Genomic DNA, 18,481 nt, shown 5'->3' on the forward strand with positions numbered 1-18,481 from the left:
ATACGTGTGTATATATATATGCTGTCCCATTTCAAAGGCTCTTTGGAATGTGGCCGATGAATAGAGCCCCCCAAACAAAGGATATTCCATGAAAATCCTTCACAGTCCGTACAACCCCGTGAGTTATTGAGCAATTTAAAGATTTTTTTCAAGACAAAGAAGTTGGTAAATTAAAAAAAAGTTGGGGGCAGTTTTGGGCCCCATATGTACCACTGTAAATACATTATGTTTATATATAAAGTATGAATAAGTATTAAGAAAGGATTACTATGATATTACTATGATTACTATCTATACTACTATTTTATTTTTTAATGAGCTCTAATAGAGTTTGTTGTGCTTTTGACGCTAAAGACATTATTCAGCTAAAAACAAATTGTAGACTTTAATCTCCATCAAATGCTGATGCTTTGTTGAAACTATTTGTGAATCAGATTATGAAATTGGGCTCCAAATCTGGGATAGGCTCCAACCCCCGCGACCCTTAATTGGACTAAGCGGTAGAAGATGAATGAATGAATGAATGTCTTTCCCAAGAACATTTAAGCTCTCAGCAATAATTTAACTTACCAATCCTTTTGTATTTTGCCATATTTTTCTGTCTGGATAATCTTGCTATCTTTAGCCTGGACACTCTTTCATCACAAGATTGATCATGTTTATGGTTTCCACGATTCAATTTTTTATTGAACTACATATTATCTGTCAAAGGTTTGTTTTCTCCAATGTCTCTCTTGCAGGGCTTTGAACCAGATTTTTTTTTCCAATTGGTTCGTTCTGAACAGAAACGGAATTTTAACGTTTCCGGTTTTGGGTTCCACCATTAAATAGACGTTCCCGAACCGGTTAGAACAAACAAATTTCGTTCCCGGAACGGTTAATTACGTTCCATCAGCTGTTTAACAAATGGCTATAAAATTATGCTTCTGTCTCATCCAGCTTAAGCGAAATGTAGGCAAATTCTATTACAGCCTTCATTAAATTAGACAAGAAATAATTCAAAACAATTATTATTTCAAATGTGTTGTTTATTGTTAACCGAAGGATTGTCAACACACTGTCGCCGGTTAAAATGCCGTTGAGGACACCGATGTGGGCTCTCTCGCCGTTTTACACGCCGTTGGTTAGGGATACAATGCCGGCCGCCAATTACAGCGGTGTAAACTGCAGCACTACAGGAAGGGGCAGGATGAAACGGCGATTAAAAAGTATCATACGCCGTTGTTTGCGTTGTCTCCGTCGTCACGCGAATTCTCCAGGAGCGCTCCCGGAATTATTCGACATGTTGAATAATTTTTTCGATGATTCCCGGTAAAGCCGGAACTAAACCACACCCCCTAGTGCTGGCGTTAACAATGGCGTTTGATCCTTAAGACGGCCAAAAACTCTTCCGGGACGCTTCCGGGAGCTCTTACCGTCTGTGTGTAAACGGGGCTTCAGGCATTTGCTACACCAACTTAAAACCTGGTCGTGACCATTCACAGTAGGCAAGGAAAGGAGGGGAAAAAAACCAGGCCATTCAATATTCATACCGTAACTTTTTTAAACATAGGTCTACTAATAGGCCACTAAAATGCAATTCCTTGCCCATATCCATCAGGTATCGTTAATCAACAAATATGCTAACATTTATCAAAGTAGGTAACAAAAGTGGCTCATGTTTAGTAGGCAACAAAAACTTAAAAAAATATAGGCTATACCGTCACTTGGTGTTGTTACAAAAGATTTGTGACTGATGCACATTAGACTATCGAAGTGTCCAAACATTGCCTTCCAGGCTGCCAAAAATAATAATAGCAAATAATAATAAAAATAAAATAAATCCTGTACAGTCACAAAAATAGTAATTCCCATGCTATAGTACCCATTAAAAATTAACCAAGAAAGATGGAAATGGAAATGGGTTAGCTTACATTCCAAACTGTTTATTCAAGTGGATGAAAAGGATATCCTCCAGAATTATGTCATTCAGGGATGACCTAAGAGGAGAAAGAATAAACTTCAAAGATGAAAATGCACGCTCCACGCTGACTTGGGTCACGGGGAGCACTATGACGGATGATGCGAGTTTGTGCATATCTGCATTTGAAGTGGCCATGGATGCCCAGTAACGAAGGACGTTCTCGGTGAGCTTTAAACGTGCTTCTCTGGAATAGACATCTAACACCGAACTCGGCCCTTTTGTACGACGGTGGTTTCTCTTTCTTTAGCCACCAGCAGCTTCTCAATTTCATCGTCATCTTCAGATGAAGATGATGAACGCTCAGGTACACTGTCTGTGTTTGGGGCGGCGGACAGGTTTTGGATCATGTCCCAAGTGCGGCACAGGTGTAATTTCGCCATCTCAGCCTGATTATCTGTCAGAAATAGCCTATATCTAGGATCAGCAAATACAGCAGCCACAAATGCATCATTTTCAAACAGTGTGTGCTGACGTGCTTTCATGCACTGGACCAGTCGTTTGGCAAAGGGGCTGTCAATTTTGTCGGTATCTAACACACACTTCAGCCACAGGCCGTAAAAGTCACCTGCAGTAAGCTGTTCTGATTGGATGCATTTAGTTGTAATTTTTGCAGGTTTCAACACATTGACTAGATTTGAAATGGCCTGCCACTCGGATTAACTGTAGGCGACGTCATCACAAAATGATCTGAGCTCGCAAAGTCGCTTCAGCATATTGTGCGTGGAATGCCAGTGCGTTGGGCAGTCAACTGTGGCCCTCTTGTGGCCCATTCTTTTGATAACGGCCACAACATTTGGAGTGCGCAACTTTTTAGCAACACGGCGTGCTTTACCGATGATGTTAGACACCCCTTTCTCTTTCAATGCATCGTCTACTGCTAACTGTAAAGTGTGTGCTGAACAACGCACACTTCGCAACACCTGCACCTGAACAACAGAATCAATTTCAATATCAGGTTCCTTTTCCATGTCGTCAGCTTCTGTGTCCGCATCGTTGTTCTCCTCCTCTTCATCGTGGCCTGTTGCTTGCAGGTCGGACAATACTTGCACTGCTTTTTGCATGTTGGCACCGTTGTCCGCAATGATCCAGTACACTTGCTTCAGGCTGATTTTATACTCTGCCAGTACCTCCTGTACCACAGAGGATATGTAGGAGGCCATGTGTCTTTCACACAATTCTCGAACAGCCAGCGTCCGTAACACAATGTTTTCCCCAGCTGTATATTGCACGTTAATCCCCAAAACAGAGCGATCCCTGCAAGTGGCGCTGTCGATTTTCAGCAGGATAAGCCTGCCACTAAGCTCATCCATCAGTTTTCTCTTTTCGCTGTCGGCGAGTGTTGTTACCCTCTCATGAATGTTGGCTGAATTAATTGCGAAACCATTTCCGATTGCTTGTTGTAGTGGGTCTATTATTTTTCCATTAAGGAAAATGGTCTGCCGTTCACTGTGACGAGTTCCATACACGCATCTACTAGGGCCTCGGATGTAATGGGTACATTGAGCAATTTTGGCTTCTTAACAACGACTGCATCTAGAGTACTTTGCCCTGTGCCGGGTCTTTTTTGTGCGGTGTCAGTAGACTTGTTCAACAGGTCCGGGTGCCGTCTTTGGATATGCCTCTGCAAATTCCCCCCATGGTTGCCTGCTATTTCGTCTCCACATCCCTCAACGTTGCACTTCGACTTGTTTGTTGCTGGGTCAAAGGAAAATGTTGTCGATTTGGGTTCTCAGTATGTCTTCCCATCTACACAAACCGAAAAAGTGCCAAAAATGAAGATAATTCGTTTAGTGTGCTACCAAAGACGAGGCTAGTCAGACCCTATGCATTGATAGGTTAATAGAGGTTATCATTTAATGTTCGTGAGCCTCTCATTAATGTGGACAAATATATTGATACCGTGTTTGAAATTGATGTTTTTGAATAACGATAGACTGCAATATTTACCTCTTATTTAAGATCTGGAGACGTGATAGTAGTCCACCTTCCCCGCTCTCTCCATTCAGTCAGCGAATGATGTCACACAGGAAGTGAACCCCAGCGGGTCATAGAAACTTGCACATGAGAAGAATTACTTTTTCTAATTTGTAGGCTATGGAAACATTGAGGAACGAAATAAAAACCAGTATTAACTGGTTACCATTATTTTTAATAAGTGTTTCTGTTCCGGAACATAAAAAATAATAGTTTCTGGTTTTGTTTCTGTTCCATGTAAAACAGGAAAAGTTCCCGGTTTTTGTTCCTTGAACCGGTTCAAAGCCCTGCTCTCTTGCTCATCAAGTTGCCCCCCCCCCCTCAGTTTGGAACCACTGCTCTAAAGATGGCCCTATTAATGATTCAGTGGCTCTTCAGCGAGCTGTTAAAAGATGTTACACAACAAATCAAGTTTTCTCTAATTTATGGCTGCTTTTCATCTCACACAGTAAACTTTGACCATGGCTACATTCCAATACTCATACTAGGACTCTATATAGTAGGTAAAAAAAAATCAGTACGCCACAATCCGTAGGGTGTCCAAAAACTCACTAGACATTTACAAGGAGCCAAACAGCTCCTGAAGGATCTGGTATCTCCATAGTGTGCAAACAGACAAGACTATACTATGAGGCAGCTGAAGCCTGGTCACCAAAGAAGGGGACCCCCCCCCAAGAAAAAAAATTTGAGAAGACAGTGGACATAAATGAAGATGGTTGTGATGTTCAAGGTGTCATGGATTTGTATAAATATATATTAAGTACCAGGAACTGCTTAAAGATGTCTGCTGTTGCAAAACAGAAATTTGCACAGATTCATGAATATGTGCATCATGTACTTCATGTGGAAACCTCTGGGCCAAAGGACGGCAGTGTAGTACATAGTGTAGTTGTTTTCCTACTGCTTGATCACTTATTCTGGTTTGTGCTTGCAGTAGTTGGGTAATAGCTTCCAACCAATCTTAATACATACAGAATATTTAAATGCAAGGACTGTTTCATGATGACAGAAGTAACTGTACCAACCACATGTTTTAGTTACATTTGTTTCTATGTGTATTTTGGAAGCTGAAACAATTCAACCCCGACCACAACTAAAGTCATCAGTGGCTTATTATTAATCATTTTATGTAGTACCTTTAAAAATTCACAATTAAACACTTCATGTTGTCAATACAAAAAAGAAAACATTCAGAAATGCAGACATTAACCACAGAAATTATAACAATAACTTATTATGAAATGTGATATAACAAATTTTCCGAACTTCTGTCTCTCTGTCTTGAGGGGACTTTAACTTTACTTTATATTTTACTTTCTCCATGTGCACCATTTCATTTTCTTTTTGTCCCAACCAAAATTTGGTCTGTTGTGGGTTTTTTTTTTTTTTTTCCCATCCAGCACAAAATAGCACTCATGCGTCATTTGTAGTTTCCACATGACACAGTTGTGGTTTTCACACCCACACTGTCTCAATACCAAGAAGGGTAGCGCTCGTCTGTGCGCTCCTGGTGTATGTTGGTGCACAATAAATATACCATCATTTTGTGTGTTATTTGTTCATTTTGTGTGTCATGAAGCAGATTTGTTTAATTTATTGAAATTTTACATCCATGGCTTTGGTAACTGCTGCTTTTATGATGATAAACACAGATACAGTGACAGTTTATCATATTGTGAATGTCAGTTTAATATTTTTCTTCTGCCGAGTTACAAATACGAAAATTCAGTTTGCAATTTCATGCATTTGTAATGTTATTAAAAATAATTCAATTTTATTGTCTGTACAGCTGATTTGTTAGAGGCGGCAACTTGATGCTTCGTGAGGAAGGATTCAAGGGAATGTGCTTCAAACAGTTAAAACCTGCACCATGTGTTCATCTCAGCTGTATCCAACACATCTTTTGTGTTGTTCATCTTGTTAAATTCTGTATTCATAAAATAAAATGAAATGAACACTGAGTTGTTTTTCTATTTGTTGTTCGTACAGTTAAGTCGGTAAATATTTCTTGAATGGACTGCATTTCTATAGTGCTTTACAGTAATGCCTCACATTCACCCCAATGTGAGGGTGCTGCCATACAAGGCGCTCACTACACACAGGGACCAATAGGGGATCTTGCCCAAGGGCCCTTTGTGATTTTTCCAGTCAGGCTGGGATTTGACTGAGGATCTTCTGGTCTCAACGCCTTAATCACGAGACCATCACCATCTGTCCGTCCACATTTTTCATTTTTAGCTTGATATTTCAAGAACCAATTGACCACTTTCATTCATATTTAGCCTAAGGGTGTACTCTGGTGATCCTCCAACACCAGTCAGTTACAGTGACCTTGGGATCAATTTCAAGGTCACAGCGAGATATTCAAGATTTTGTCTTTGTAACATTTGTTAGTGAGATATCTCAAGAATCATTCATATTTAGCATCGACCAGCACATCTAGATTCTGAAGATGTGTCTAAGTGCATAACCGACATGGTCAACAGGACTTAGCCTTGGTAACCTAATGGCTAATGGCTTCCCTAATAGTCATGTGTCCTCAGTTTCATGGACCACATCCTATATGATCCATAATGTAAAAAATGCAAAAGAATGGTCCATTCCTAAAACCCATCATACGACTGTGGTTCAACCTGTTTGAATTCATATTGAATGCTGACGGTCTCTTACTTGCAAATTATGTGAAGTTGCTCCCTTATTTGCTCCACTGTGTATTATTCATTTGTGAACCCTGGGTCCCACATTGTGTTAATGATATGGGGGGGGGGGATTCCACTGATGACTCTTGTTTTGACTTTGTAGCAAAGTGAGTGTGAAGCCAAATCCACATTCAAACAGAAGTGATTTATTTTAAAATGCAGTAATGAAATAAAACCCAAAGCCTTTATCTAAATTCTGGGTCTGTTAGTGAAGTTTAGGGCTTGCGACCGACAATCAACTTAGTATTTTCTCTGCTTTCCTGTTTATTTACTGCTGATGAATTTTACCTTAAGTGGAGTTTTTTTTCTGGCTGACTGATTCTTCTTTTTTTTCTCTCTTTCTCTCTGTCTGAAGTGCAGATGACGTTATGGGGTGATTCTTTAACGACGGGCACTATTGGCCTTGTAAATGTATTTTCCACCACACCATTGCCTTACAATATAAAGCGCCTTGGGGCAACTGTTTGTTGTGATTTGGCGCTATATACATGTGCTCTGATGTCACTGTTTATCTCCATAGAAACTACCCAAACAATCTTTCATACAAACTGTTTAAAGGGACATTACAGTGTTGTGGTGGAAATTACAGCAATAGTGTGGGACAACTACATTTTGTTTAAAAAAATCACAACAGTTGTATGACATTGAATACCCCAATTATGTTTTGATTATTTTACTGATATTTTATTCAGAGATATTTTAAAACATTAGGAAAAACGTTTTTTTACCATTCATTTTTATCATTGAAGAGCAAAGGTCTGGGTGTAGGACAAGCACAAAACGGCAATATTTGCATATAATGATGCTGAAAAAAGGTGAAAAAGTCATCATAGACTACTAGAACAAATTTCTTAACACACTTTCATTGTAAAGATAACTATAAAAGTGTGAAATTTCCACTTTTTTCTGTTTTTCATACAATATGATCAAAGGACATAAGTGCCCGTAGTCTAAGAATCACCCTATGATGTCATGTGCTGGATTTGATGGCTGCATAATTTCTGAAACGGACGTGGAGCGGGCTCTGCTGCGGGAACTGGCCTGCTGAATGGCGTGACGACTGCTGGATGACCCCTGCCTGTGGCTGGACGCCTGCATGGACTTCTCATCAAATTCATCTTTTGTTACGTTCTTTTTTGTATAACTTTGTAAAAACCTTGTAATGCAGTAATCCAGTCTGGAGGAGATAAAGGTGTGGCGTTTCAGAGTTGGACAGGGGGAGAGTGGGCCTAAGTTTAGTTATGTTATGAAGGTGAAAAAAAATTTAAGTTTTACAAATGTGTTTTATATGGGATTCAAAGGTGAGTTAATCAAAAATGACATGAAGGTTGGTGACTGTAGTGGAAAGTGTGAGTAAGGTGTGACCTGACTTGTGTGAAGCGCCTTGAGGCGGCTTTGTTGTGATTTGGTGCTATATAAATTAACATGCATATCACTATCTGCACAAATTTCAGTCCAATTGTTCACTTTTGTGGATCATGATGGTCACAATGTCACACATTTTTGAACAATTTCAAAACCTTCATGAAGGGTTACAAGAGTGCAACGCCAAAATTTCTACAGATGTTTCTAACCAACTTTAATTTTTTTTTTTTTTTTTTTTAAGATGACTCAAAATTAGGAATGAAATTTAGTCTGCTTGTGATTTTCAAAGTTTGCTGAAAGGCTCATCTGTGAACAAAAAAGTTACCTTCACTGATTAGCTGACCTGTGCTCCTCACCGCGCTTCGTGACTGGTTGAGTTTGGGTCTCGCCGGTTTTGTTGCCTGTTGAACCGCCTGGTGTTCTCCAGTTTGCCCTCTGCTCCAGTCCCTCACATTTACTTTCCTGCAACATCACTAAGTGCACATCCACAGACGTCATGCTAAGCCTTTATTTTGGCAGTAAAACGTGCAAAAGAACAACTTTTATTCCCCTAGTCTTAACTGAGTCTAAATCCGGTCATGAAATCTGAACTGTCCCTGAACAAAAAGGCCGACTGCTCTGAATGAGGGATTAAAGCCAAGGAGAATGACAGTAACCCGAGATCACAGTCAGATGAACCACGCGGCCTTCTCACGCTAGCAGTCTGATGGTGCGTTTAGAAAGAGGAAGAAGGCCTGACTGTAAAATCAAGTGGGAGATTACAAACGCAAAGGCTGAGAACTACAGCTTCATACTGTTTGTTCAAGGCAACAGAAAACATCTGCAGTGACCAAAGCAGCGGGTTAGGAAATATTTATACATCTCATTTGGGTTTTTTTTTTTTGTCTGTTTTTGGTAAATAGTTTTCAAGACCAACTTGGGCTACTTTTCCCATTTGGTGTTATGAGGATCAGTTTGGTTAAACTTGTTAAATGTTACATTCTTCTCACAGGATTCGGTGTTTTGGAAAAATCTACATGCTGCGGTATTTATCACAGGTCACTTGACACCAGTACAGTGCTTTTGCTCCAATGTGTGGTGATGAATGGTACTACAGGTAGAACAAGCGCGTGCGTGTGTGTGTGTTGTGGGTGGAGGGAGTAAAAGAACCACACATCTGTATCAACAATACACAGACCATCAATCAACAATACACAACTATCAACAATAGACAGACCATCAACAATACACAGACCATCAACAATACACAACTATCAACAATAGACAGACCATCAACAATACACAGACCATCAATCAACAATACACAACTATCAACAATAGACAGACCATCAACAATACACAGACCATCAACAATACACAACTATCAACAATAGACAGACCATCAACAATACACAACTATCAACAATAGACAGACCATCAACAATACACAGACCATCAACAATACACAACTATCAACAATAGACAGACCATCAACAATACACAACTATCAACAATAGACAGACCATCAACAATAGACAGACCATCAACAATACACAACTATCAACAATACACAGACCATCAACAATACACAACTATCAACAATAGACAGACCATCAACAATACACAGACCATCAATCAACAATACACAACTATCAACAATAGACAGACCATCAACAATACACAGACCATCAACAATACACAACTATCAACAATAGACAGACCATCAACAATACACAACTATCAACAATAGACAGACCATCAACAATAGACAGACCATCAACAATACACAACTATCAACAATACACAGACCATCAACAATACACAACTATCAACAATACACAGACCATCAATCAACAATACACAACTATCAACAATAGACAGACCATCAACAATACACAGACCATCAACAATACACAACTATCAACAATAGACAGACCATCAACAATACACAACTATCAACAATAGACAGACCATCAACAATAGACAGACCATCAACAATACACAACTATCAACAATACACAGACCATCAACAATACACAACTATCAACAATACACAGACCATCAACAATACACGACCATCAACAATAGACAGACCATCAACAATACACAACTATCAACAATACACAGACCATCAACAATACACAACTATCAACAATACACAACTATCAACAATACACAGACTATCAACAATACACAACTATCAACAATACACAGACCATCAACAATACACAACTATCAACAATACACAGACCATCAACAATACACAACTATCAACAATACATCAACCATCAACAATACACAGACCATCAACAATACACAACTATCAACAATACACAGACCATCAACAATACACAGACTATCAACAATACACAACTATCAACAATACACAACCATCAACAATACACCAACCATCAACAATACACAACTATCAACAATACACAGACCATCAACAATACACAACTATCAACAATACATCAACAATACACAGACCATCAACAATACACAACTATCAACAATACACAGACCATCAACAATACACAACTATCAACAATACACAGACCATCAACATTACACAGACTATCAACAATACACAGACCATCAACTATCAACAATAGACAGACCATCAACAATACACAGACCATCAACAATACACCAACCATCAACAATACACAACTATCAACAATACACAGACCATCAACAATACACAGACTATCAACAATACACAGACCATCAACAATACACAGACCATCAACAATACACCGACCATCAACAATACACAGACCATCAACAATACACAACCATCAACAATAGACAGACCATCAACAATACACAACTATCAACAATACACAGACCATCAACAATATACAGACCATCAACAATGCACAACCATCAACAACACACAGACCATCAACAATACACAACTATCAACAATACACAGACCATCAACAATACACAACCATCAACAATACACAGACCATCAACAATACACAACCATCAACAATACACAACTATCAACAATACACAGACCATCAACAATACACAGACCATCAACAATACACCGACCATCAACAATACACAGACCATCAACAATACACAACCATCAACAATAGACAGACCATCAACAATACACAACTATCAGCAATACACAGACCATCAACAATACACAGACCATCAACAATAGACAGACCATCAACAATACACAACCATCAACAACACACAGACCATCAACAATACACAACTATCAACAATACACAACTATCAACAATACACAGACCACCAACAATACACAACTATCAACAATACACAGACCATCAACAATACACAGACCATAAACAATACACGACCATCAACAATACACAGACCATCAACAATACACCAACCATCAACAATACACAACTATCAACAATACACAGACCATCAACAATACACAACTATCAACAATACATCAACAATACACAGACCATCAACAATACACAACTATCAACAATACACAGACCATCAACAATACACAACTATCAACAATACACAGACCATCAACAATACACAGACTATCAACAATACACAGACCATCAACAATACACAGACCATCAACTATCAACAATAGACCATCAACAATACACCAACCATCAACAATACACAACTATCAACAATACACAGACCATCAACAATACACAGACTATCAACAATACACAGACCATCAACAATACACAACTATCAACAATACACAACTATCAACAATACACAGACCATCAACAATGCACAACTATCAACAATACACAGACCATCAACAATACACGACTATCAACAATACACGACCATCAACAATGCACAACCATCAACAATATACAGACCATCAACAATACACAACTATCAACAATACACAGACCATCAACAATACACAACTATCAACAATACACAGACCATCAACAATGCACAACTATCAACAATACACAGACCATCAACAATGCACGACCATCAACAATACACAGACCATCAACAATGCACAACTATCAACAATACACAGACTATCAACAATACACAACCATCAACAATACACAGACTATCAACAATACACAACCATCAACAATACACAACTATCAACAATACAGACTATCAACAATACACACCTATCAACAATACACAGACCATCAACAATACACAACCATCAACAATACACAGACCATCAACAATACACAGACCATCAACAATACACCGACCATCAACAATAGACAGACCATCAACAATACACAGACCATCAACAATACACAACCATCAACAACACACAGACCATCAACAATACACAACTATCAACAATACACAACTATCAACAATACACAGACCATCAACAATACACAACCATCAACAATACACAGACCACCAACAATACACAACTATCAACAATACACAGACATCAACAATACACAGACCATCAACAATACACAGACCATAAACAATACACGACCATCAACAATACACAGACCATCAACAATACACCAACCATCAACAATACACAACTATCAACAATACACAGACCATCAACAATACACAACTATCAACAATACACAGACCATCAACAATACACAGACTATCAACGATACACAGACCATCAACAATACACAGACCGTCAACTATCAACAATAGACAGACCATCAACAATACACAGACCATCAACAATACACCAACCATCAACAATACACAACTATCAACAATACACAGACTATCAACAATACACAGACCATCAACAATACACCGACCATCAACAATACACAGACCATCAACAATACACAACCATCAACAATAGACAGACCATCAACAATACACAACTATCAACAATACACAGACCATCAACAATACACAGACCATCAACAATACACAACCATCAACAACACACAGACCATCAACAATACACAACTATCAACAATACACAGACCATCAACAATACACAACCATCAACAATACACAGACCATCAACAATACACAACCATCAACAATACACAACTATCAACAATACACAGACCATCAACAATACACAGACCATCAACAATACACCGACCATCAACAATACACAGACCATCAACAATACACAACCATCAACAATAGACAGACCATCAACAATACACAACTATCAACAATACACAGACCATCAACAATACACAGACCATCAACAATAGACAGACCATCAACAATACACAACCATCAACAACACACAGACCATCAACAATACACAACTATCAACAATACACAGACCACCAACAATACACAACTATCAACAATACACAGACCATCAACAATACACAGACCATCAACAATACACAGACCATAAACAATACACGACCATCAAGAATACACAGACCATCAACAATACACCAACCATCAACAATACACAACTATCAACAATACACAGACCATCAACAATACACAACTATCAACAATACATCAACCATCAACAATACACAGACCATCAACAATACACAACTATCAACAATACACAGACCATCAACAATACACAACTATCAACAATACACAGACCATCAACAATACACAGACTATCAACAATACACAGACCATCAACAATACACAGACCATCAACAATAGACAGACCATCAACAATACACAGACCATCAACAATACACCAACCATCAACAATACACAACTATCAACAATACACAGACCATCAACAATACACAGACTATCAACAATACACAGACCATCAACAATACACAACTATCAACAATACATCAACAATACACAACTATCAACAATACACAGACCATCAACAATGCACAACTATCAACAATACACAGACCATCAACAATACACGACTATCAACAATACACGACCATCAACAATGCACAACCATCAACAATATACAGACCATCAACAATACACAACTATCAACAGTACACAGACCATCAACAATACACAACTATCAACAATACACAGACCATCAACAATGCACAACTATCAACAATACACAGACCATCAACAATGCACGACCATCAACAATGCACAACTATCAACAATACACAACCATCAACAATACACAGACTATCAACAATACACAACCATCAACAATACACAACTATCAACAATACAGACTATCAACAATACACACCTATCAACAATACACAGACCATCAACAATACACAACTATCAACAATACACAACTATCAACAATACACAGACCATCAACAATACACAGACCATCAACAATACACCGACCATCAACAATAGACAGACCATCAACAATACACAGACCATCAACAATACACAACCATCAACAACACACAGACCATCAACAATACACAACTATCAACAATACACAACTATCAACAATACACAGACCATCAACAATACACAACCATCAACAATACACAGACCACCAACAATACACAACTATCAACAATACACAGACCATCAACAATACACAGACCATAAACAATACACGACCATCAACAATACACAGACCATCAACAATACACAGACCATCAACAATACACAACTATCAACAATACACAGACCATCAACAATACACAACTATCAACAATACACAGACCATCAACAATACACAGACTATCAACGATACACAGACCATCAACAATACACAGACCGTCAACTATCAACAATAGACAGACCATCAACAATACACAGACCATCAACAATACACCAACCATCAACAATACACAACTATCAACAATACACAGACCATCAACAATACACAGACTATCAACAATACACAGACCATCAACAATACACAACTATCAACAATACATCAACAATACACAACTATCAACAATACACAGACCATCAACAATGCACAACTATCAACAATACACAGACCATCAACAATACACGACTATCAACAATACACGACCATCAACAATGCACAACCATCAACAATATACAGACCATCAACAATACACAACTATCAACAATACACAGACCATCAACAATACACAACTATCAACAATACACAGACCATCAACAATGCACAACTATCAACAATACACAGACCATCAACAATGCACGAACATCAACAATACACAGACCATCAACAATGCACAACTATCAACAATACACAGACTATCAACAATACACAACCATCAACAATACACAGACTATCAACAATACACAACATCAACAATACACAACTATCAACAATACAGACTATCAACAATACACACCTATCAACAATACACAGACCATCAACAATGCACAACTATCAACAATACACAGACCATCAACAATGCACGACCATCAACAATACACAGACTATCAACAATACACAACATCAACAATACACAACTATCAACAATACAGACTATCAACAATACACACCTATCAACAATACACAGACCATCAACAATGCACAACTATCAACAATACACAACTATCAACAATACACAGACTATCAACAATACACAGACTATCAACAATACACAGACCATCAACAATACACAGACCATCAACAATGCACAACCATCAACAATATACAGACCATCAACAATACACAGACCATCAACAATACACCAACCATCAACAATGCACAGACCATCAACAATACACAGACTATCAATAATACACAGACCATCAACAATACATCAACCATCAACAATACACAACTATCAACAATACACAGACCATCAACAATGCACAACTATCAACAATACACAGACCATCAACAATACATGACTATCAACACTACACGACCATCAACAATACACAGACCATCAACAATATACAGACCATCAACAATACACAACTATCAACAATACACAGACCATCAACAATACACAACTATCAACAATACACAGACCATCAACAATGCACGACCATCAACAATACACAGACCATCAACAATGCACAACTATCAGCAATACACAACCATCAACAATACACAGACTATCAACAATACACAGACTATCAACAATACACAACCATCAACAATACACAACTATCAACAATACACAGACTATCAACAATACACAACCATCAACAATACACAACCATCAACAATACACAGACCATCAACAATACACAACTATCAACAATACACAACCATCAACAATACACAGACCATCAACAATACACAACTATCAACAATACACAGACCATCAACAATACACAGACCATCAACAATACACAACTATCAACAATACACAACCATCAACAATACATAACTATCAACAATACACAACTATCAACAATACACAACTATCAACAATACACAGACCATCAACAATACACAACTATCAACAATACATCAACCATCAACAATACACAGACCATCAACAATACACAACTATCAACAATACACAACCATCAACAATACACAACTATCAACAATACACAGACCATCAACAATACACAACTATCAACAATACACAGACTATCAACAATACACAGACCATCAACAATACACGACTATCAACAATACACAGTCCATCAACAATACACAACTATCAACAATACACAGACTATCAACAATACACAGACTATCAACAATACACAGACCATCAACAATACACAGACCATCAACAATGCACAACCATCAACAATATACAGACCATCAACAATACACAGACCATCAACAATACACAGACCATCAACAATGCACGACCATCAACAATACACAGACCATCAACAATACACAGACCATCAACAATGCACAACCATCAACAATACACAACCATCAACAATACACAACTATCAACAATACACAGGCTATCAACAATACACAACTGTCAACAATACACAGACCATCAACAATACACAACTATCAACAATACACAGACCATCAACAATACACAACCATCAACCATACACAACTATCAACAATACACAACTATCAACAATACACAGACCATCAACAATACACAACCATCAACAATACACAACTATCAACAATACACAACTATCAACAATACACAGACCATCAACAATACACAACCATCAACAATACACAACTATCAACAATACACAACTATCAACAATACACAGACCATCAACAATACACAACCATCAACAATACACAACTATCAACAATACATCAACCATCAACAATACACAGACCATCAACAATACACAACTATCAACAATACACAACCATCAACAATACACAACTATCAACAATACACAACCACATTCAGCAGCTAAAAAAGGTTGTAAGTGCTGGATGATAAAGTGCTATTAAAATGTGCTTCAAACATCTGTTTCAAGCCATGGGGGGTTCAAAGTTCAGTGTTGAGTTGGACAGCCCTGGGGATAAAGATCCACTTTTGGCAGTGATTCTCCCCTGACCCAGAGGGGATAATTTGCACTTTTCCAACAGGGGGCCGTGGTCTCAGCTTTGGAGGTGCTGATCCTCACTCCAGCTGCTTCACAACCTGCTCAGTGCCTGATGAAGCCAACAGAACCTCATCATCTGCAAAAAGCAGAGATGCAATTCTGAGGTCACCAAACTGGACACCCTCCCTGACTGCACCTTGAACTCCTCTCCAGGAGCATCATGAACAGGACTGGTGACAAAGAGCAGCCCTGAAACACATGATGTATTTTTAGAGTTGAAAAGTTGTCACAAATTCTGTTTATTAAAATGAAAAGCCTTTATTTACATACTGTTGTTGAATCACCATGGATCCTGCATAATCAAGGCAATTTGGCACAAGTTTTACACCGGATGCCCTTCCTGATATTGAGATAGATAAATGAGTTACATTATTTGTTCAATTAATTGTCGAAGTCCCGCATCACAACTTTCTGGGGAGACCACCTCTAGGCCTTAAAACACAACCAGAAATTACCCAATTAACAGTAACAAGAACTCTCAGTCTGGGTCAGGTTACGGTTAGAATTAGCCCCAGGACCAGTTCACATCAGGTCCAGTTTTCCTGTATCCCAATTAAGCCTCAGTTATACCTCAGCTGGAGGTTTCTTCCTGTTAAAAGGGAGTTTTTCCTTCCCACTGTCACCAAGTGCTTGCTCACAGGGGGTCGTTTTGACCGTTGGGGTTTTTCTGTAATTATTGTTTGGCTTTTGCCTTAAAATATAAAGTGCCTTGGGGCAACTGTTGTTGTGATTTGGCGCTATATAAATAAAATTGATTTGATTTGATTTAATTTATACCTGCTACAACTTTTCCATCCATTTCTGTTATCATCCATGCTGTTTAAAGCGACATTCATGCAAAACGTTAACCCACTAAAAATCGCACATTCTTGTTAATCTTGACCTTGGACAGAGTTTGTCACCTGACATCCAGCAGAGGAGGGGTGGATGTTGTGTTTGTACCTGTTTGTATGAAGTCAGGACAGGATTTAAACCAGAACATGTTCTTTTGGTCCCGCAAGATCCAGTTCATCATAAAATATTTGCTTTTAATTACTTTTTACTTTTTCCCCTGATGACATGAGGATGTGATGGGATAAAAGTCAGCATCTTTCTGTCAGGTGGTGCAGGTGAGAATGACCCCACGTGCTCTGAGTGCCTGTTGTGTTCCTGC

The 18,481-nt window shown here is 38.4% G+C and overlaps 1 protein-coding gene across 1 annotated transcript in view; it reads left to right on the forward strand.

Annotated features, from left to right (window-relative positions):
* Positions 1-5,886, forward strand: part of LOC117529484 (aryl hydrocarbon receptor-like) — a 31,557-nt gene extending 25,671 nt beyond the window's left edge. The window contains exon 11 of the mRNA XM_034192285.1: positions 5,727-5,886. The gene's annotated coding sequence lies outside the window, so the exon portion shown is untranslated. The remainder of the gene's footprint in view (positions 1-5,726) is intronic.
* The last annotated feature ends 12,595 nt before the right edge of the window (positions 5,887-18,481 follow it).

This window comes from Thalassophryne amazonica, chromosome 17, assembly GCF_902500255.1.
Source record: "Thalassophryne amazonica chromosome 17, fThaAma1.1, whole genome shotgun sequence".
NCBI lineage: Eukaryota > Metazoa > Chordata > Actinopteri > Batrachoidiformes > Batrachoididae > Thalassophryne > Thalassophryne amazonica.